Raw genomic sequence first — 22,354 nt, forward strand, 5'->3', positions numbered from 1 at the left:
CATCAGAAGGAAGGAAGAACCAGCTGCCTCTCGGCTCCTCTGAGCTTCAGGTCTTCCTATCGGCCATTCTCGCTCCCCACAGCACTCTGCTCCCCATTCCCACGGCCATGCTCTCGCCCTCAGCTGACTGCAAGCCCCAGTGAACCCTGCCCAGCCCTGGTAGCACTGCACTGCCTCTCTACATGCTGCGCCCCTCCCTTCCTGTCTTCTCAGAAACTAATCCTTCTCCTGGGTGGGGTGGTGCACACCTGCAAGCCCAGCACTGGGGCAGCTGAAGTAGGAGGACTGCAAGTTCAAGCCCAGCCTGGGCTACATGGCAACTTAGCAAGACCCTGTCTCAAAATAAATACAAAAAAGAAGGGGGACAGTGCTGGGGATGCAGCTAGTGCAAAGGCTCTGGGTATGAACTCCAACACCATGGAAGAAACAAACAGAAAACCCTAGTCCCTCTGACGTAGTCATGCACTCATTTGCTTCTCTATTATCTACTTCCCCAAACAGAAGGCAAGTGCCGTGTGGATGGGCTTTGGCATTTCTGCTCATTGCTAACAGACCCTTCAGAACCCCTGCAGGTTGGCCCCACCTGCCTGGCCGGTGTGGCTCTTTGCAATCAATGAACAGAAATGAGCAGATGTTGCAGGAAAATGATCAATGTCCACCAAACACTCCGAGTGAGTAGCGGCCTTCTCCCTGTGCTGGTGATGGGGCTGTCCTACCTGCCATGTGCCCTCGGCCCATCCCACGATGGACACCCCTGCACACTGCTCCAGGCGTCCCTGAGAGCACAGGCAGGTGCCCAGCATGGTGGCCACATCAGGCAGGACCGCTGGAACACAGGCACAGCAAGCCTGCCTCCACGCTGGGCCAGGATGGGCGCATTCCACTGACGCAGTACACAGGCCAGAAGCAACAGCAGGGATGACACGGGCTGATCTGAGGTCCCTTCCAGGGCCCTGTCTCCACAGCAAAGCTGAGCAGGAAACAGACCACAGGTGAGCAGGCACTTACACTGTGCAGAGGAGGGCAGAGGAGTGACGAACACTAAGCTGGACAAGGTTGATCCCCACCAAATGCTTGCTCGCCTGCTGTGACCATGGAGAGCGCCGCCGGGCAACCACAAAGCCAGCATGGGCAAAGGGCACGGGGAGAGGAAGGAGTCAGCCTGAGATGAGCTCCAAAGGAAGCTTACGGAACAATATGTTCCATTTTATTGCCATTAAAATAAAACTCTTCCGTTGGGTGTATTTTCTGGTTTCTTTGAACACAGGAGATAAGAACACAAACTGTGCAGGGGCGGGCTGGGGCAGGTGAGCCAGGTGAGCCCCAAGGTCACAGGACGCATGCGCCAGCCCACCTCTGAGTCCCGGGCCCAGGACCAGGGCCAGCAGACAGTGGCTCACCGTGGGCTGGGGAAGGAGGGCGGCCTCCCCCGCCTCCTTCCCACCCCGGGAACCATCCTCAGTGGCCTGCAGCAGACAGTGCCAGGTCAGGCCCAGGTCTCAGCCACCAGGGCATGCATAGGCCTCCCTGTGCTGCCATCTCACCTGGCCTTGGCAACCCTGGCAAGCTGCAAGGAACTGCATGGAGCAGAGCCTGCTTCCAGGAGCCGGAGAGTGCAGCAGGGCAGGGACGTGGTGGACAAGCACTTCCTGCTCCCCCTCCCTTTTCCCATCTGTGCTTCCCTCTTGCCCTCCTTCCTTCCTCCCTCTTTTGTTCCCTTCCTCCCTCCCATCCTTCCTTCTCTTCCTCTGGAAGCACCACTGAGGCTGCTTGCAGTCCTGGTGGGGAAAGCAAAGGCACTGAACGGACTCTGGCCCCCAGGGCTTCACAGCCCGCTCCGGCCACACAGGGGTAGTCCATGTTCCTGGGTGTTCGGGTGTCTGCCACCAGTGTCTGGAGTGGCTTCAATCACTGCACCTTAAAATCCCCAGCGCCGACACCACCCTTGGGGCGGGGCCTGCCGGGCAATGCCAGGCTTGGTCAGGGAGGCAGCAGAAGGTGCCCTGCACCATAGGGCTATTAATGGCAGCAGAGCGTGACTCGGGTTCCTTCCAAACTGGATCCTCCTCGGACTGAGGCGATTAGGGGGCCAAACTATCTCTCAAGCAGGACTTTTTAAAACCCTGGTATTGCAAACGGAAAGCCCAAGCTTAAAAGTATCACCATAAAAAGGATGCAGAGCAGTATATGATTACAATCAGGGACAGAGAAAATAGAGGACAGTGAATTTCCAAGAAATATATAACAACTCAACACGGCACACACTGAAAGCCTAAGATATGAAAAATGCAGACATTAGAGCTGCTTGGGACAACAGTAAAACGTAGAAATTTTTTCCCTTTTTCCTGGATAGCTGAGTGAACAGGACAAAAAAGAACACCTTTAATTTCAAAATTCCTGATATTCACCTGGGCAAAATCATCTAATATCAGTTCACAGGTTTGTTCCACACAATTTAAAATCAAAACAGCAGAGAAGTCTGTTTATGCTGAAGTATTTTAAGAACATGTTTGAAGGTGCTTATCCAAAATAGAATTCAGCTGAAATCCTTCCAAAAGTCAACAAGCACAAGAGAAAAGGCCTTCAGCACCATCTTCCCTCGGGGAACTGAACTCAAAGTCACAGGCAGACACCTCTTCCCACCCCAAAGAAGTCTGCAACCCTTAAGACAGTAACAGCAAGTGTCGGGAGAGACTCTGTGACCTGGGGCGCAGACACTGCTGGTGGGAACACAAAGTAGATCCACCAGTCCGGAAACAGCCTGGCAGGTGCACAAGGGTCAAATACAGAGTTCCCACATGGCCCAGCAATTTCACTCAGACCTGTTCTGCTACCGAGAGCAATGAAAAGCTTCTCTTTGGATGTTCACGGCAATATTCTTCACAACAGCCAAGAAGTAGAATTAATCCAAAAGTTCATCAACGGATGAATGAATAAAACCCTGAGCATACGACCGACTGCACGCCATCAGGGAAAGGGATGCAGTGCAGAGACGTGAAGGAAGCCAGCACGAGGACCACATACTGTGCCTTCTTTGCTCATGGAAGAACGCCAGGCACAGGAAGCAGGTCAGTGGGGCCCTGGGGCTAGAGAACTGGGTAAAATGGGGTAACCACGATGAATGTGGGTTTCTTTCTAGGGTGACAGAAGTGTCCTAAAACCAGTCACAGCGATGGTAGCACAGCTCTGGGAATACTGAATTCCAGGCTTGAAACGGATGAACTTGTGTGTGGACTATGTCTCAGTAAAGCTGTTATTTTTTAAAGGTTTTACAATAGTCTTTTAAAAAGGAGGGGTGACTGCGAAGGAACAGAAACAAGGCCAAAAGGTTCTCGGGCTGTGGAGGCTATTCTATATCCTGTGGTTACACAACAACGTGCATGTGTTAAGACTCATAGACCTGTACGCCACAAGAAGAAAGTCTGTTCTGCTGTATAATTTTAAAAATAAAAAATTTTCAAGTCTATGACTTCCTCTCAGCACTCAGAAAGGCTGATGCGGGAGAGTCACAAGTTCAAGTCCCACCTGGGTAACTTAGCAGGCACTGATTCAACTTGCTGGGCATGTGGCTTAGTGGTGGAGCGGCCCAGGCTCCCATCCCCAGTACCACAAAAGAAGTACAGCTCTGGACAGACACAGCTGTATGCTAACAAATGTTCAGAGAGGAAACCATCAACCACTGCGGCCATGATTGGTCTGGAAAGGGGAAATGATTCACCTCTTGCTGACACAGTATCTACAAAAATGAATAAAATAACCAAATTATTTCTATTTTCCATGATGCACAGAATTTCCACCATATAGAAAACACTTGCAGAAACTTTCAACCATGCTGGAAGCAGGTGTGTCGGCGGCAAAAGAGCAAGGGGCCGTTTTTAGAAATAATAACGTAAGGAACCTTCACACGGAATGCGCTCTTCTCCCCGGGCCAGGGCAGGTGGAAGCCTCGGTGCTGTCGTCTCCCACGTGGTATGGGGACCTCAAGTCTGGCAGCTGCCTCAGACAAGCTTATCACCGGGCAGCCCATCTCGGGGGGCTCACAGAGCTCAGGGCTCCCAGGAGGCAGCCCGCAGCGACAGGGCCATTCACAGGCCCCTCTTCAGTCCCCTGCTCCTCACACCCTGACCCGGGGACCGGGCCTCTGCACGGGAACCCTGGGACACACTGAAGCCATTTCGGCCCACAGAGTGGGCTGGAACCTCCTGTCCTCCTGACCACCTGCTGAAACCAAACCCACGTTCCACCCTGGCCTGCAGGTCTCTCCCTGTGCAGCTCCTACCCACCCGCCTTTCCTGCCTCCGTTTAACTGAGCAGAGCACAGGACGGAGCAGGGCAGCAAGGGAGCCAGGCCCAGGGACTGTGCAGCCCAGAGGAGGTCAGCCGCTCCAGGTATTCAGTGATTATGCCACCAATTACGTGCACAGCACTGGCACACGAGGGGCCCTCCAGAAGCGACAGCGGCTGCGACTGCCACCGAATGCTCCACAAGCACGAGCGATCACACGCCACACCAACACACCCCGAATCCCTCCCTACACCCTCCACACCCAGGGCAGCACACCGAGGCCTCCAGGAAACTGGCCTCAGGGAGCAGGGAGGATTCAAGGAGAGCGGGGTGCAGGAGAAATGCCTGCTATAATCCAAGGAGGGCCTCCATGTAGCCGGGGATCTTCCGTGCCAGCGTAAGGTGCTGGCAGGGTAGGGCAGACTATCTGCAGGCAGAGACCAGGCAGCGCAGCAAGACCACAGCCATCGAGGAGAAAACAGAGGGCCTAGGGCTGCATTTTCACGGTCACCTCTCCCTTGGCCAGCTGAGACCTGATCATCTGCAGGTGGGGTCAGGCGCGGTCAGCGTGGCTTGGCTCAGCGAGGTCCTCAGGAAAGGGGCCAGCTCCTGGGCAGGGGACGGGCAGGCAGCAGAAGGCTGCCTGCACAAGGCTCTGTCTCTGTCTTTCTCGGTCTCTCTATGCCCTCCCCACCTGGAGTCCAGGAGGAAGGGCGGGTGTCATGGACGGAGCCCAGAGAGAGGACCCAGCACCTCCACCAAGGGACCCCCAGGGTGCTCTGGCCTCCCCCTCTGCTACCAGAACCCTCGCTGTGTCTCTGGTCTTTCCCCAGTCTTTACTTCGCTCTCACACAAGCCCAGCTTGGCTATCGCACTACACCACTGTGCACATGCCATAGCAGCCGCCCAGACAGAGGCCATAAGGCCCGGCGCCTGAACGAGCAGAGAGAGAATGGGGCATTGTGCGGGACGCAGCGCGCGAGAATCAGAACGCATGAAAATGGCCATTGTTCCGGAAAGGACGGCCGGCCGGCTTCATTCCAGGAGTGCAGGAAAAGGCAACACTGAGCCTCTGGGGCAGGGGCCGGAAATGGCAACAGAGAGGCTCCAGGGTGAGCCAGGAGCCCAAGGCCCCAGGTGCTGGGGAAAGTGTGCCCCAGGCCTCATCCTCCGCAATGCAGATCTGGGCACATGTGTCTGCACGCTCAGGGAGCAGTGACTGGAGGGGCCCTGGGTCCTGCCGCTCCTGCTCGTGATGGGAGCAGCCTAAGTTATTTTCTCCTCAACGCTGAACCTTGCTGCCTCGCCCAGCGGCCCCTTTCCCAAATCAGAGCGAGTGCCTGGCAAGGCAGGGACACAGAGGGGCCTCTTCCAGGTCAGGCCACACCACGCTCCACCCCTGCCCCAGCCATCTGGGCCTCTGGGAGGCCAGCAGCATGGAGTCCAGGAATGTGCAGTCTGACGAGCTCCGCCCACACTGAGGTCACAGGGGACCAACCAGCCAGAGTCCAAGCCCACGCCAGCCTGGGCTCCCACGCCAGCCTGGGCTCCCACGCCGAGGTCTTCACTTTTAATCTCTTGCGGTCTCTGTGCATCGGAGCAGCTCTGTGGCTCCACTCATGAGCTGCACTACTGTGCACAGGGCCCCAAGTCACAAAGCTGGCACAGGAGGGTGGCGTGGGGCTTGGCGCCAGAGAGCAGAGTGAGGAGGGGACGTCTGTTGAGCAGACAACCCCAGCCACGCACGATTGGGCACCACTGGGACTGTGCCTGGGAACTGGACAAAGCAGCTGCACCTCCACGCCTCGTACAATGACAAGGACAGAGGCCTCAGCCCTGGGGCCTCACACACGCTGCCCACTGTCCTCTTCCTCTGGTGCAGAACGGCTCACCCTCCAGTCGGCAGCAGGGCCCCGTCCACTCCAGCCTTGGCCACCTGTGCAGCCCCAGCGGTCCAGGAGAGCACAGTAGAGGTGCGGCTGGGGACAGCGGTGAGGTGGAGGGACACCCCAGGCAGCGGGCACCTGACCTCTGCACAGGGTCAGTGCCACCTCCGCCTGTGGAAGACGACAGCCCAGGGACCACACCGAGCTGTCAAAGGCAGGGCAAAGAGGATCTCTACTGCTCTGGCCTCAGATGACTTTGGCTCAACCAGGCTTGTGACACCCTGGGGACCATGACAGCAATGACAAGACCTGCCACCACCAGCAGGCCTGAGTTCCCTGGGCACCCCGGGAAGCGAAAGGCTACCAGTTGCCAAGAAATGGGATTAAATGTGTATTAGCTCTTCTGTACATAAAAATAAAATTCCCCCTTAGAAAAGGCAGCCAGGTGTAGCCTTAACAGCCTACTGAAACTAGAAGTTTCCTAAGGATCAGGATCAGGCTTGCAGGCCAAAGCCCAAGAGCTGCCAGAGTCCACACAGAGGAGCGAGGTGACCTGTCTCAGTGCAAGTGCCCTCCTGCCTCCCTGAACACCCCAGTGCCCGTCCCATCAGGACCAGAGGACCAGAGGCAGGGAGGCCGAGACTCAGACCCTCTGGGCACCAGAGAGGGCAAGACAGGACTGGACGCCTCAGGTGAGCATGGCCTTGCACACACAAGGCCCTGGGAGCCATCCCCAGCACCAAAAAACATGAAGGGCCAAAGCCCACCAGGACTGTGGGGGCACTGGAAGCAGGAGTGAGTAGAAATCTACACTTCACACACAAGAGCCCTCACACCCTCCACCCAGTTCCCTGCCCAGCCCCAGCAGCCAGGCAGGAGCCTAAAGAAATCCACTCTGGGAGTTCGAACATCTGAAGAAGAAAGCTGCAACATCAGGGTCCCTGGGGAAGGAGGCTAAGGGCCTCGTCCCTCACGACAGCCGTCCATCCAGCACACGCGGCCAAGCCTCCTGCAGATGCCCAGGCAAACCGAAGAGGGGTCTGGGAAAGAGACAACACAGGAGACAGAAGAACATGTCTGGCATTATCATGAATGTTTTCAGAGACAGAAGACACTGATTCCAGGACATAAGAAGAAGACGAACTCTAAAAGAGTGGAGGGGCTTTGGAGAGAGCTTTCAGAAATTGGAAAACTGGCAACAGAAACAAAATCAAACACGTAAAAGGACTGAGGAGAAAGGTGAAGGAATCTCCAAGAAAAGAGAAGAATGTGAATTAAGAACAAAGAAAAGAAAAAACAGAAGAGCAATCCCAGAGGAGCTCCAGCATAAAAGAGGGGAATGAAAGGAGGAAATTTCCACAGAAACAGGGCAATGAACATTCCTGGGACTGGAGGACATGAACTGACGGAAAGGCCCTACCGAGTGCCCCACGTGGTGGACAGAGCATCCGAGATTCCAGAAGCCTCTCCAGCCATCCAGAGAAACACACAACGACACGCAAGGGAACTGGAACCAGGATGCCAACCCTGAGGTGCAGGACAGGGACACCACCCTGAGACCTGGGACACTCATTCCGCCCGAGTCCCACACCCATTCCCCCGCCAGCCACGTGAGACGCAACATCCAGGCAGTGCCATGTGCAAGGTGCCACGCAGCACCCGGGCACAGGTCAGAAGAGAGGGCTGGCCTCACGCGCTGACTGTGGGGACGCTCCAGGGCTAAAGAGACAGCCAGGGAGCAGCCCCGTCTTACCCCGCAGTGAGTGTCGAAGGACACCTGTAAAGCCACGGGCCTGGCGGGGACCCCTGGATGGAGGCCACGCTGGGCCACACAGGGCCGTGTGATGTCAGGCCCCGGAGAGCACAGGCCCCGCCCAGCTCCTCCACAGCCGACTGCGAGACCCAGGCAGCACGGAGGCCTGCGCATGGGGGAGACTCAAATACAGGCCAAATGCTGTAGAACGGGCAGGCGTCCTGGCACCTGGAGATGGTGCTGAGGGGCAGCAGATGCTTCCAGAGGGTGGGAGGCGACGTCAGAGACGGTGCCTTCACATGGCTTTACAGGGCTATTTAGAAAGCTATGCGCTGCAGGGGGTGTGGCACTCGCCTGTAATGAGAGGCTGGGGCTGGAAGATGCAAGTTCAAGGCCACCTAGGCAACTCTCTGAGACCTGTCGCAGCAATGAACATAAAATGAACAGGAGCCAGGCGAGGTGGAGCACACCTCTGAACCCAGCTCTCTTGGGAGGCTGAAACAGGAGGATCACAAGTTCTAGCCCAGCCCTGGCAACTTAGCAAGACCCTGTGTCTCAAAATAATAAAAGGTAGGCTGGGGCTACAGCTTCAATACAAAGGCCTGGTTCAGTCCCCAGTGACACCGAGTAAATAAATAAATGGCTGTGTGCACATGACTGTCTTCATAAAAATGAATTATCTGAAAATAAAGGCAAGCACATATGGATGGAAGATTTTCCGGCAAAACGCTCCCTTTTATCAACACTGGATATTTCTGAACAGTGTGATTTGGGATGGTTTCTGGCTCTCATCTCTGCTCTTTCCTTAACAGTTAGAACTTCAAAATCTGGCTAGGCTGGGTGTCGAGTACAGGAGACGCTAATTCAATCCCCAGCTCCAAAAAACAGAACAATGAAAATTACACAAAACAAGTCACTGTTTTAAATTTTTTTAAAAATCAGCTACAGATCTGTACACGTGGGCTAATCTTTCAAATCATGGGTAGCAGAGCTTCCAGCTTCTTTTCCACTACTTCACCTGATTACTGCCAAGCCCAGAACAGAAAGACGGGGGGGAAGGGCCAACCTTAAATAAGTGCACATTTCTACCTTTCACATGTGCTAAATGACCAGCCTTTATGAGAGCATTTATACTTCTGTTGTCCTCATTAAACATATGAAGATAATTTAGATATATAATAGTTATGCCACTTTACTTTGTTTTTTGTTTGGTTGGGGTTTGGTTTTATTTTGTTTTTATTTTCGTTTTTCAGCACTGGAGGTTGAACCCAGACCCCTCACACAGAACTACGTCCCCAGCTCTTTTTCATTTTTTATTTTAAAACATACTCTTGCAAAGTCACTCAGTTGCCCAGCTTGGGCTCAAACTTGCCATCCTTCTGCCTCAGCCTCCTGGAGTGCTGGGATTACAGGTGTGCACCATCACACCTGGCAAAACTATTTTACCTTTTAAAAAGTATAATCTAAGACCTTGTCCATGCTTAACTTAAAGAATGAATTTAATTATTAAGTACTAAAATGTTATCCTGAGTTAGGTAAAAATGTACACAGGAATCTTGAATTTCAATCAGTCTGCAGCACTCCCTTAAGAACTAAATGAAATTAAGGTAATCCTAATAAATGGGGAAAAGAAAAACGCTATTTCAGGGCACTGAGGAAATACCAAGGCTGAAAAGATTCAAGGTCCATAATCCAACATCATACGTTACTCGGCAGGAGAGAGCTTCAGAACCAGCCCCAGAAACATGACCCATTCCACTGCGGGCTCTGACTGGGGACAGTCTTAGGGGGAATCACTTTCTTCCTCCCTAAACAAGTGGATTCCAGCAGCCCCTGTGCTGGTAACTGCGAACGCTCCCTCCCGGAGGGGAAGGCCACTCTCAGACTCCACCATCTTCTCAGCAGAGGGAACACTCGAGCCTGGCCTCCAGACCCAGCTGTTCATCCTCCTGGCTCAAGATGAACCCGCAAACTCCTGCAGAGAGGGCGGCCCAGAGCCTGGCAGGACGCTGAGGGGCCACCAGCACCTGCAGGACCCTCATGGGACTGACACCTGCTCAGACTCCACCTGCTCCACCTCTCCTGGAACTGCTCCGGCTCCTGCCTGGTGGCTGGTGCAGTGTGTGCCTCCCCACCATGCTCTGAGGTGGGTTTAAAACAACAGGAAGGGTACACCCTTAAGGCACACCTCCAAGGCTGCTGGTCAGACCTGGGCTCACTCAGGACGAAGAGCTTCCCGGTCCAGTTTGGTCTCTGTGACCAGGAAGTGCCCACCTCTCTGCCACTGGCGCACACAGCTGGGTTAGGGGCCTTCGAGGCACAGGGAGGACGGGGCAGGGTGCTCTGGGCAGGCCCAGGTGCCATAGGATCGTGCTGCCTGTGAAACACTCAACTCTCCCAAGGCCACACAACCAGACATGCAAATAAACATTTTTAAAAATTACTTCTGGGGCCAGGGATTTAACTCAGTGGCACCGCGCCTGCCTCACAAGTGCAAGGTCCTGAGTTCAATCCCTGGTACAAAAAATATATATTACTTCTGCATTCAGTTTTATCTTAAATGTATTAAAAACACTGTGATTCCACCTTTAAAACTGAATCCAGCTTCTAAGTAAGCGTACAGTCAAAAACGGTACTTTTATACAGACACAACTGCTGCAAAACACACCCCAAGAGCAGCTTGTACAGCAACAGATTTCTCCTGTGAGAAAAAGCACATGGTCACACTGCAAAACCACCAGGTCCAGTTTCTTGATTTAAAAACTTTCAGCCGCACAGGACTCAGCTCGCAAAGATTTTATTTTCCAGTAAGTTGATTCTGCGGCTCTAGTTTCTGAAAGTGGGCTAACTTAAAACCCCAGAGAAGTCATGTAATTCAAGTGAAAAGCAGATGGCAGGAAGGAAAATACAGAACCATGGCACTGGCCGGCATCCGTCAGCGCTGACCTCTGCATCAAATGAGCTGAGAAGCCGCCAGACAGCAGTGACTAGCACCCCTGAACCCTCCCCTCCCCAACCCGACACAGGGAGGGACCCCGTCTCAGGTCAAGAGGACTCCAGCTGGGCCAGCAGCACCCTCGGGAGCACAGTCATGCTCTGCCCTGGCACCTGATTCTGCACACCCAGGTGGGTGACTCCACTTTCTAGGAAAGCTGCCCTTCTGAACTGAGAACACTCCTTCCACGCAAGCACACAAACAAGACTCAAATAACTTTCAGGAGGACTAGCACAAGTTCAAGGCCAGCCTGGGCTACATAGCAAGACTGTCTCAGAAAACAAAATCTAAATAAAGTTTCAAATAACCCTAAAAATACTGAAAAGCTAATGAAAGAGGATTAGACTTGGAAGCAGATTTGAAAGGTCATTATTTGAAATTCCAATCTCAGTTTTAGGGTCCAAACCTAAGCTAACACAGGGCCTGGGGCCATCAGAAAAGTGGGCTCCTCCCGGCCAGGGCATCCAGGCCCAGCTGGTCAGAGGCCCAGCTGCTCAGAGCCCTCTGCCTGTCCCCGCCAACCCACCTCCAGAGGTCACAAGCAGACCCTATCTTCAAACAGGACACTTGACCAGCGAAATCAGCATGCTTTATTTCTAGTAAATTAAAAAATAAAAAATACAAATTGGCCTCTCACCAACCAAAAGAGAGCTGCGTCAAGTCAAGTGCCGGCACAGGCCAGAGCAATGTTCTCTTTCTAGCCCTCCAGGAGCTAGGGGAGAGGCCACTGACCCCCTTAGAGGCCACAGTAAGAACTAGGGGTACCAAGGAGCAAACCGGGGCAAACCCTGCAGGCAGAAGCGCCTAGCTGTGACCCTCCAGGGGCTGCAGTGCAAGAAACCCACAGGGTGACGGCCAGGGACAGCATCCATCAGGAAAGCTGGGGTCAGAGCAGGGACAAAGGATTCCCAGGACAACGGGAGGCAGCAGGACCAGGAGGAGAAACACAGAAGGGGGCAGGAGGCAGGGAGGGGCAGCGAGAGGGGGCAGGGGGAGGACAGAAGAAAGATGACTGGAGGGAGCAGAGCAGGGGAAGGCGGAGGAGGGGCCAGCAGCTGCCCTGGCCCACAGTAACTAAGCTGGGCCTGGAGATGGGAGGAGCAAAGATTGGAAAGAGCCCTAGAGGTCAGAGCCCCAGATCAAATTTCACAGGCGCCTCCTGGCACACTCTGCTAAGTAGCAGGTGACCACTCTTTTTACAGGATGGGACAGGGGATCGATCGGGACTACAGGCACACACCAGCAGGTGAGGGGCTCCTCAGACACTCGAGCAGCAGCCCCCTGGGCTGGGGACAGCACGCACGCCAGCCACACCCATACCTCGGTCCTCCCGGGAGCACATGCTGCAAATCACGCAGGGTCCTGAACAAAGCTTTAGTTCCATGACAAACAATTTGCAACCAGAAGTGATTTCTACTCAGAAGCCTCTACTTAGTTGAAAAGAAAAGCTATTTTCACTTCACAAAAGTCCTGAAAAATAATATAAAAAATAATAAAGTAATAATCTAACTATACCATATTAATGAGACAAAGAACAAAAAAGTAGGACCATACACACTCAATAGATGCAGAAAAAGCATTTGACAAGTTCACTACCCTTCCATGATAAAACATTCAACAAACTAGAAATAAAACTTCCTCAGCCCATACAGAGCAATGACATCACAACTGACAGTGACCGAACAGGAAAGACTGAAGGGCTGCCCAGGCAATGAGAAGACAAAGGCGTCCATCCACTCCTGCCACCTCTGTTCAATATCCACAGGAGGCTCCAGCCAGCGAAAGGAGGACAGAACAGGAGACAGAGAAAAAGAGAGGAGGGAGAGAGAGAGGGCGGAGGGAGCAGAGGGAGGCGAGAGGCAAGGAAGAAGTAGAACTGTCTCTGTGCACAGGTGACACAACCTTACATGCGGGAAATCCTAAAGAACCCACAGAACATACTATTAAAATACAAAAATTCAGCAAAGTCACAGAATACAAAATCAATATGTCAAAAATCAGTCACAGTTCTATACACTAGCAATGAACATTCCAAAAATAAATTAAGAAAAGTATTCCCTTTATAATAGTATCAAAAAGAATAAAATATTTAGACATAAATTGAACAAAACAGTACAATACTTATACACAGAAAACTACAAACACCGTGGAAAGAAATGAAAGAATAACTGAATCGGGCCAAGGAGGTAGCTCAGTAGCATCCCGCCTGCCTCATAAGCTCAAGGTCCCAAGTTCCGTCCCTGGTACCAAAAAAAAAAGAATATCTGAATGGATGGGAAGATATCTCATGTTTATGAGTTAGGAGACTAATACTGTTAAATGACATATTCCTAAAATTTGTCTACATATCTAATGCCGTCTTTTGCGGATATTAACAAGCTAGTCTGAAAATTCAGATGCAAATGAGGGGACCCAGAATAGTCAAAACAAACTTGATAAAGAAAAACAAAGTTGGAGAACTCACACTGCCTCATTTGCAAACTTACTACACAATGACAGCATCCAAGACAGTGCAGTCCCCATATAAGGGCACACAGAGCAGTGAGAGAGCTGGGAGCCCTGAGACAAACTCCGATTTTTATGATCATTTTATTTTCAACTTAATCCAGGAAAAAAAGTCTTCAACAAATGGTGCGAGGACAGCCCTGTACCCTTCTGCACAACAATGCGCTGGGCCCACCTCACAAGAGTCAACATGAAATGGGTCAGAGACCCACATGTAAGGCTGACACCATAAACACATAGACTTTCATGACCTGGGGAGACAATCGCTTCTTAAACATGCAACCAAAGGTACAAGTGGGCAGCCAGCACAAGCCTGTCATCCAGCACTCGGGAGCCTGGGCAGGGGATCACCGTAAGGGCAAGGCGACCCTGGAATACCCTGTCTTGAATGGGCAAAAAAACCTAAACAAGACTTCATCAAAACTGGAAAGTTTGTACTGACGTGAAACTACCAAAAGGGATGGCACTGGGCCCATGGAGAAGACACCTGCAGGCCGCACGGAGAGCACGAGAAACCTGACAAGGCCTGAGCGCGGCAGCCTCGGTCACACGCCTGCCCCACAGTGCCCGGAAGTGAAGGAGACAAATCCCTGCCCTGGCGGAGCCCCAGCCCGGTGAGTGGCAATCTCAGCCACCAACACCAACGGCCCTTGGAGACCAGTGCCAGGTGCGGGTCCCCCAACTGCGGTCCCTGCCACTCAAATGAAGCCTCAGACAGACGTTCTCAGGGGCCCACAGGTAAAAACACCAGTGCCGGACATGGAGACTGCTGACAGGGACGGTCACCCGGGGCCGGGAAGGCGTCCCTGCAGTGCCAGTGGGCCAGACCTCAAAGGGGACAGCCAGGGGCAGTGAGGACAGGCTGTGCAGAGAGCAGGCCGGGGCTGTGCAAGCAGAGGCACCGTGGAGAACAGGCAGCTCGGTCAGGAGCCCGAAAGGCTCCCAAGGGCTTCAGGGGGCGGAGCACAGCCTCTGTGGCCCATGGGAGCTCCTGGCCGGCCGGTTAAGCGGGGGTGATGCTTCCATGCGCACCTCAGAAGGGAGAGACATTACAGCAGGCCTGTCCCTGTCTGGGCAGGGTCTCTCAGGCACTGTGCTGCAGTAACAGGAGGCCGACAAGCATGGCAGGCGGGCAAACGGGTCCTGTGCCCACAGCAGGTCTGGATGAGATCTGAGCAGTGCTGGCGACCGGGCACAGGTGCGGGGCAGGCACAGACGCAGGTTACACGGGGTCAGAGGACCAGCGGCGACAGGTACAGGAGGTGGAGTGGTTGCAGGAGTTTGAGGGAGCGAGGAGGTGCAGCTTCCCGGCAGCCAGGAAAGAACTCTGAAGAAGGGCAGAACGAGGGCCACACAGACCACACACCCAAGGACGGGCACACCGGGCTGGCGGGAGCCACGGAGCCACTGCACTGCTGGCCGCAGACAATGGTGCCAGTGTCTGGTGGCCAAAGGGACACGGACAGCAGCAGGGACACTTCGGTGAGACCGGAAGGCAGGCGGGGAGAGATATAGCTTGGAGAAGACACGAGGTGTAGAAAGGTGGCAGAGACTGCAGCCCCCCATGGCCCAGCAGGGCAGAGTCCAGGGACAGGCTGAGGGGAGGACGGGCCAAGCGCCTGAGCGGAGCACAGGTCCCACATGGCACAGTCAGCCTGGGCAGCGGGCGGGGAGGCCAGGCCTGCTGACGCTGCCCACAGAGGGAACGTGCAGGAGGCAAAGGGCAGCAGGGCAGGTGCCTGAGGGATGTGTGGAGAGTCCAGGACAGTGTCCAGGCAGAGCCTGTCACCGCGCTTTATTGGTTCCCAGAGTCACCATGCTGGGTGACAGGTGACCGCGACCGCAACGGCCGCTCTGCGAAGGCGGGGCAGGTGCAGCCAAGGGCGTGGGGGAGGACACAGGTCTGCCCAGGACAGGAGGAGGCCTGGAGTTCAGAGAGTGCGGGACTGCAATGAGGACTTCAGAGGAGGGGCAGGTGGCTCCAGGTGACAGTCCACCCTGCTGAACAACACACGGTCACGGTGCTAGGTGAGTCACCGGAGCTGCCATGATGCAAGCGGGGAGGACCTGAGCCCAGAGGTCCCAACCCCAAGGGAGTCCAGGAGCACAGGAAGGAAAGAGGGCCAAACCCAAACGTCACCCACGCCACAGGAGCAGAGCTCGGAGCCCCTCACTGTCACAGGTACAGGCTCCGTGTGGCCAACAGACGGCCAGGGGGAGAGCGGGATATCACTACCACACAGAGCCGCAGGCTGCACACGGAAACCTGAGTCTCCCTGCGGAGAAATCGAAGTCACAAAGCCTGCACGTGCTGGGCCCAGAACCCCAGATTCAGCTTCCATCCCCAAGGCCGCTCTGCTGGCAGCCACAGGGAGACAGGGCAGACTGCATTATTTATGGCCCAGCAATCGCTTGTCCCCGCACTGGAGCTCGCTAATCGTACCGCATGCCACTCCAAGGGGGAGGTCAGGGGCCCAGCGGCCGGTAATGAGCTGGCTGGCTGCCCCGCATCAGGCCCAGACGGTCACTGCCTGAGCCATTATTGAGGCGCCAACAGCCCAGAAGAAACCCACCAAGGCAGCACCTTGTAAGGAGGCTCGGTCGGAGTCCAGGCTTCCAAACCTCTGACCTGAGCAGGAAGCAGCGGGAAGCAGCGGGAAGCAGCGGGAAGCGCCCTGCTCCCCACACCTCCAGCCAAAGCAGCCACTGTCTGGCTCCCAGGACAATGTGTTTCACTCCATGGAAAACAGCGGCCCTCACACTTGTTTCAGGGATTAAAGTGTTTGGTGCCACAGTTTGGGGGAAATTTTATTAAAAATGAAGAAATAAAAGATGGCACAAGAGCCGTAGGGCCCCACCAATGCCATGAGATGGCCACGCTCGTCCCCTGGCTCCACTCGGGCTCCTTATGTGACATCCATCGTGGGCAGGCTGGAGGAGCGGGGCTGGGGCGAGGCTGTTCAGCGACACCCTGCAGGTGCTGTGTGCACAGAGCTGGGAGTGGCAGTCACAGTGCCTGGGGCAGCTGGCAGGGAGATGCAGTGGTCTGTAGCAGGACAGCTCCGCTGGCAGCAACTGACAGAACATTTCGAAACAGCTAGCAGAGGGGACTGTGAGTGACAAATGTCTGAGGGGACAGCTATGCCGATTACCCTGATCTGACTGTTACACGCCGATGCATGATTGAAACATCACACTGTCCGGGACCACAAAAAGCCAAACTGTAGCCCGTAAATATGCACACTCACTGTGTGTCAATTAACAATAAATAGTGCATTTAAAAATCTCCCGGCATGGCAACACCAACCAGGACAGGGCACAGGGGAAGCACCTGGAGCCCACCACGGGCAACAGCGCAGCTGTGCCACCATCCCCACTCACAGCACCGGAAATAGCCTTCACTGCAGTGGCTGCGTGATTCTGTCCCACAGCGAGCGGGCCCCGCCCCAACTCTCGGCTGGGACCCTCAGCCGCTCTCCACCTGAACCCCACGCCCTTCCCAGGCCACTGCCTGCCTCCCCGCCCCGCCCCAGGCCGGGCTCGCTGTCCCCTCCGCAGAGCACGCCTGTGTGGGTCAACCCAGCCAGGGCTGCGTGGGGGCCAATCCCCGGCTGCTGAGCAGCTGGGGTGACAGCGATGAGCCCTGCTCAGCCCGTGGCCTTTTACAGTCCACACCCTCGCCCTGCTGGGGACACAAAGGGGTCCTGCAGGAGCCGTGTGCCAGCTGACGAGGGGTGAGCCTTGGGCTGTGAGCTCAGTTGGGGCACCGTCCCCAGATGCAGGCGGCAAATTTCATGACGCACTAACAAAGCACCACAGAACTGCACCAGAATCCTCCGAAACTTTCAACTCAGAAAGTCAAACGACAGGGAGAACTGTGACCAACTGTCACCGACACCTGGCTCTGGGACACTCGCCCACCTGCTCGCTTCTGCCCAGAGGAGGCTTGCCCACCCACAGAAGACTTCTGCCCTCTCCTCACCTCCAACTCCACTCACTTCTGGACACGCTCCCTGCCCACCACCTGACCAGCAAGGCACAACCTGGCAGCGTCGTGTGCACGCACCCCACCCACAGGGCCCTCAGCAGGGCACCAGATCAGGGGCTCACACTGCACTTGCGCCTGTCAGTTCCTACCCCAGCTGGCCAGAGCCTCCAACCCCCGGGCACAGCACACCCTGCCACTGAGCCAGGCCGGCCAGTGCAGACCCCTCCCTCTCCCTGTTCCCCCTCCACCCAGCAGCCAGGACATGTTTAAAAAGTCCAACAAAGCCAGGCGTGTTGGCACGTGCCTGGAATCCCAGAACTCTGGGAGGCTGAGGCAGGAGGATTACAAGTTGGACCCCAGCCAGGGCAAGTTAGCAACTTAGCAAGACACTGTCTCAACATAAAATAATTTTACAAAGAGCTGGGGATGTGATTCAGTGTGACGGCCCTGGGTTCAATCCAGGCACCACAAAAAAAAAAAGAAAGAAAAGAAAAAAAAAAGTCAATCAACTCGTCACTGTCCTGCTCAGAGTCCTCCAACAGCTTCCAATCACATTCAGGTTAAACTGTCACCTCCACCCTGTGGCCGGCAGCCGGCTGTCCCTGCTCCCCCGAGACTCCCAGAGACACCTCGCTGCCACTCTGTCCCCTCCTGTGTCTCGCTGGCACATCTTACTCCCACTGTCCGGCTGCCCCAACAGGGCTGCCAGGGAAACGGCTCAGCCACACCTCCAGCTAATGCCAGCTCCCGTGGGGCCAGAGACCCTGCCTCCGCCCAGAGCGGATCCTGACTCCTCCCCAAGTCGATCCAGTCTGCTGGCGACCTAAGACAGTAAGCACCAGCATCAGCACCGGCACCAGCCTGCAGCGCAGCCTGGCTTCCTCCTGCCAGGAAGGCCGGAAGGGACGGGGCCCCACGGCACCTGTGGACGGGTTGAGGCCTTTGGCTCTTTCTTTTCAGTCTTTCTCACAACTGAACAATGCTTGAAATCCACGAGCATTTTTCTAAAATAGATTTATTTATTTTCTTTTGAAGAAAAACTGCCCAGATTTCAGGAGCTTTCCTTAAAATGTGTTTCCAACATGGTCGGGATGTAGCTGAGCAGCATAGCGCCTGCCTGGCAAGTGCGAGGTCCTGAGTTCAATCCCTGGTACCAAAAAAACAAACAAACAAATGTATTTCTAACAACTGCAACTTTTTTTTTTTGGTACCAGGGATCGTCCTTGCGCTTGCACAGCAGGCGGCAAAACCACTGAGCTAAATCCCCGGCTCCTGCAACTATTATTAAAAGAAACACCACTAGAGTACGTTCATGCTACTATTTTTGAAATACAAATATGATCAGTCGATTATGTCACACTCAGAATTAATGTAAACACCAACATCTCTGACCAAACAGCAGAAAACCTCTCTCCCGAGGCCAGCACCATCCCAAGCTGTGGCGCAGACGAGGCTGGAGGGCAGAGCGGCCCTCACCAGGACTCAGCCCACAGCAGACCCGGACAAGTCGCTTCCCATGGAGTCCGCCCTGGGATCCCAAGCTGACCCGGGGTCACTGTAACGTGAGGGACGCTCTCTGCTACAGGTGACAGGGGATCCAGGGCAGCAGCAACAGGTGGGGACCCGCCAACAAGCCACACAAACATGTGCAAACGCTGTGTCCCGCTGGCCCCAGGGGCTGTGCCGGGCTGGAGGACAGGAGGCGAGCCATGCAACTCGGAACAGGCACAGGGTCAGCCTGGACTTACCTGCCCGCCTCCCTTTCTGAGAAAGGCCAAGGTGCACTTCTAATCTAAGATAGGAAACTTTCTTCTTGTCCCACTGTTCTTTTCTAGTTCAACACAGGGTTGTGTAAAGAGGGCTCAGCGGAGAAAAAAAGGAAGTAGCGGGGGAAGGGGCAGGCAGAGTGAGAACCCAGGGAAACAGAGAAAGGAGGGGCAGAGGGTGGAGGGGGAGAAAAGACAGAGCGAAGGGAACAAAGAGAAACAGACGAGGACAGAGAGGAAGTGGAAAAGCAGCAGGGAGAGAAACAAAGGCAGGCAGAGAGACAAAGCAAAGACCGAGGAAGAGAAAGGGAAAGAAAAGGTCCGTGGGAAAAAACAGTGCTGTGTTTCACGGAAAAGCTATGTGTGAGAGCCCGTCCTCCCCAAGCACTGCACTGTGCCATGTGTGGGGCAAGTGAGCAGAGCTGGGGCTCTGCCTGGAGCATGTGCGCTGGACTTGAAGGGCCCTAAGAATAGCGCGGCTGGCGGCCCGGCCAGTGAGCTCAGCGCCATGTGACCTCGCCTTCCTCTCCTCCACAGGCTCCACTTCCTCCGGGCGGCCGCTGGCTCTCCTGCACCAGGTCCCTGGGAGCCGCTTCCTTTAAACAGACAGGGTCCTAACCTGTAGGGCAAGTGCCAGAAATGTCAGGAACAGCACTGCGGAGTGTGTGGATTTTAAAGGGTACCGTTAACTAACCGCTAACTGGTAGAGTGGAGCGAGTCCTTGAAATAGACAACTTACAACAGCTAGGAAGTAAAGATCTAAATGCCCCATCTATTAGAGACACGGAATTCCTAAAAAAAAAAGCCTTTCCACATTACGAGGAAAAGACCAGCAGGTCCCCAGGGTGCCTGCCACCAAGCCCGGGACTCCACTCTGGGGACACCAGTGTGGGACAGGGCACAGGCGCCAGCCGGCAGAACGTTGCTAGGAGGAGAGGAGCAGAGCAGAACGGGCAGGCGGGGCGGGGGGAGGGAGACAAAGAAGAGGGGCTTGGGAGGCTGGGAAGCTTTAACCCTCTCCAGCGCAAGTCTCTGAAAGGAGCTCCGCTCTGCAGCAGTACACTTGGAAAGGCTCTAGCGTTTTAAGAAACCACCTCAGCAAGCGGGGGGAGGGTTTCACTTCTCAGGGGAAGCCTGGGTTACAGAGGAGACTCCTGCTGGCAGGGATGCCTCTCCATCTCCATGGCAATGGGAACAGCAGCTGAAAAACCCGGGATCCCGCACTCCCCTCCAGGCAGCACATTCTGACTGCCAGGAAGAGCCAAATGGATATGCAACATGGGGCTGGTTCACCAGAAAGACAAAGAGGGCCACATCACAGCCCACGCTCAGTGGCTCACACAGCGCACAAGTGGTGGGCATGCTGTCCCGAGGGGAAACAAGGTAATTATATCAGTAGCAATCACACGGTCAACTAAAAGGTGAGCAATCATTAACTTTCCCCGCTGCTGAACATGGTTACACACTGAAGGAAGCATTCGATTCCCTGTTAACACCATAAATAAGTTGTGCACACTTGACAAGTCCACGTGTGGGCTTACAGCACCAGAGCCACTCTTGCCATGAGCAAACACACAAAAGTCACAAAAGTTCAAAGACAATAATTACAGTATTTCGGGGCTACCATAAACACTTTGTACATTATTCTATTTTGTTGGGATGCTTACTACACTGAGAAGCCCCCGCAAGACACAACATGGGAAGCCCTAACATCAATCCCGGCTTCAGTGGCCTTCTAACCTCATCCTTGCCCTCTTTCAGGCTGCACACCCAGGCCCGGCTGCCCACTCCGTCTTTCCACGTCTTCCTGGAGACCCCTCCAGGCCAACCAGGCCACGCTGGAGCCTGGGGCAAGGGAGAGATCAGCAGTGCCAATCCAGATCCTGTCTGTCAGTAAGCTTTCATATTGTTTATCATAAGATTTTGTTTTTACATTTGGAGTTTTTGAAGTACTGCACTGAGATATAGCTCATCTTGGGCTGGTGGCATAGCTTAGTGGTGCAGCGGGTATGTCACATGCACAGGCCCTGGGTTTGACCCCAACGCCACACACATGTGCACAGAAATTACTTCTCTGGGCTTCTGAGTTTCCTTGGCACCTTTGTTTAACCACTCCCCCATCCAATTATTTAAATACAGGATGACCAAAACTGCACATTTTTCGTTAATTTTTATAAGATAATATAATAGGAAACATAAAATAGACAATTTTATCAAATTTATTCGATACAAGAATCGACTGTTGAAATGGCAGCTGCGCACACGATGCCCAAAGTGAACTGCTGAGTGGTTAAATTTTGTAGCCTAGGCAGGGTGTCAGGAGCTTCATCTTGGTCCAGGCCCTGCCCACCATGCCTAACAGAACTCCCTGGGCAAACCAAGGGAAGGAGGAACAAACACCCAGCTTTATCAACTGCCCTGAAGATGGGGTGATAGCTGCAGAATGTCATGAATTCTGCAAGAACCGTTCTACTCCGCACGGTGCCATAAAACGTTTACACGACTAAGCCAACATATCTTCTGAATGACAGAAAACCAGGTGACAGAACTGCAAACATTTGCACACTGACTGCACAAACCAACCCAAAGGACGTGGTATCCTGTATCTCACTCGGACTCACAGCAGTGAGCCCAGGACCCCACTGACACCGCAAGAACACTCTGACCCAGCCAGCACTCCTGGACTTCTCCCCATCTGTGGCCACTGCTTCGTGACACACAACACCTCCCTGTCTACACAGCAAAGTCCTCAACCCTTACCTCAAGCTCCAATCTGTCCCAAGGATTGGACAGTTCCCAGCAGCCTGAACTTCTCCACTCAGAAGCCTCCAGACCACAGCACAGCAACACGCATGGGAGATGGGACTCTCCAGGTCCTCGCTCAGGACACCCGGGCCAGGTCTCCACCTCGGAAGCCTCAGGCTCGCCCTGGACTCTGCCCCTTCCTGCGCCCTCCCACTACTTCCTACTACTTCCTTGTGGGCAAGCCGAGCTTACGGCGGGCATCACCTGCGTCCTCGGCTTCCATCCACATGCCACGCCCCACGGCACCGTACAGCCACACCTCCACGTGGGCGTCTGCCATCCTCCAGGTGGCCTGGGACAAGGTTGCCTCACCTGCTGCATGGGCCTTCTCTGCAACAATCTGCTAGCTTCACCCCTTTCCTGCCCTGGTG

At 54.4% G+C, this 22,354-nt stretch overlaps 1 protein-coding gene across 1 annotated transcript in view; it reads right to left on the bottom strand.

Moving 5' to 3' along the window:
- Positions 1-22,354, bottom strand: part of Trak1 (trafficking kinesin protein 1) — a 139,762-nt gene that overhangs the window by 109,933 nt on the left and 7,475 nt on the right. The gene's annotated exons all lie outside the window — the stretch shown is intronic.

This window comes from Heterocephalus glaber, unplaced genomic scaffold, assembly GCF_053883595.1.
Source record: "Heterocephalus glaber isolate CG9 unplaced genomic scaffold, H.glaber_assembly_v1.0 deba00001175, whole genome shotgun sequence".
Lineage (NCBI taxonomy): Eukaryota > Metazoa > Chordata > Mammalia > Rodentia > Bathyergidae > Heterocephalus > Heterocephalus glaber.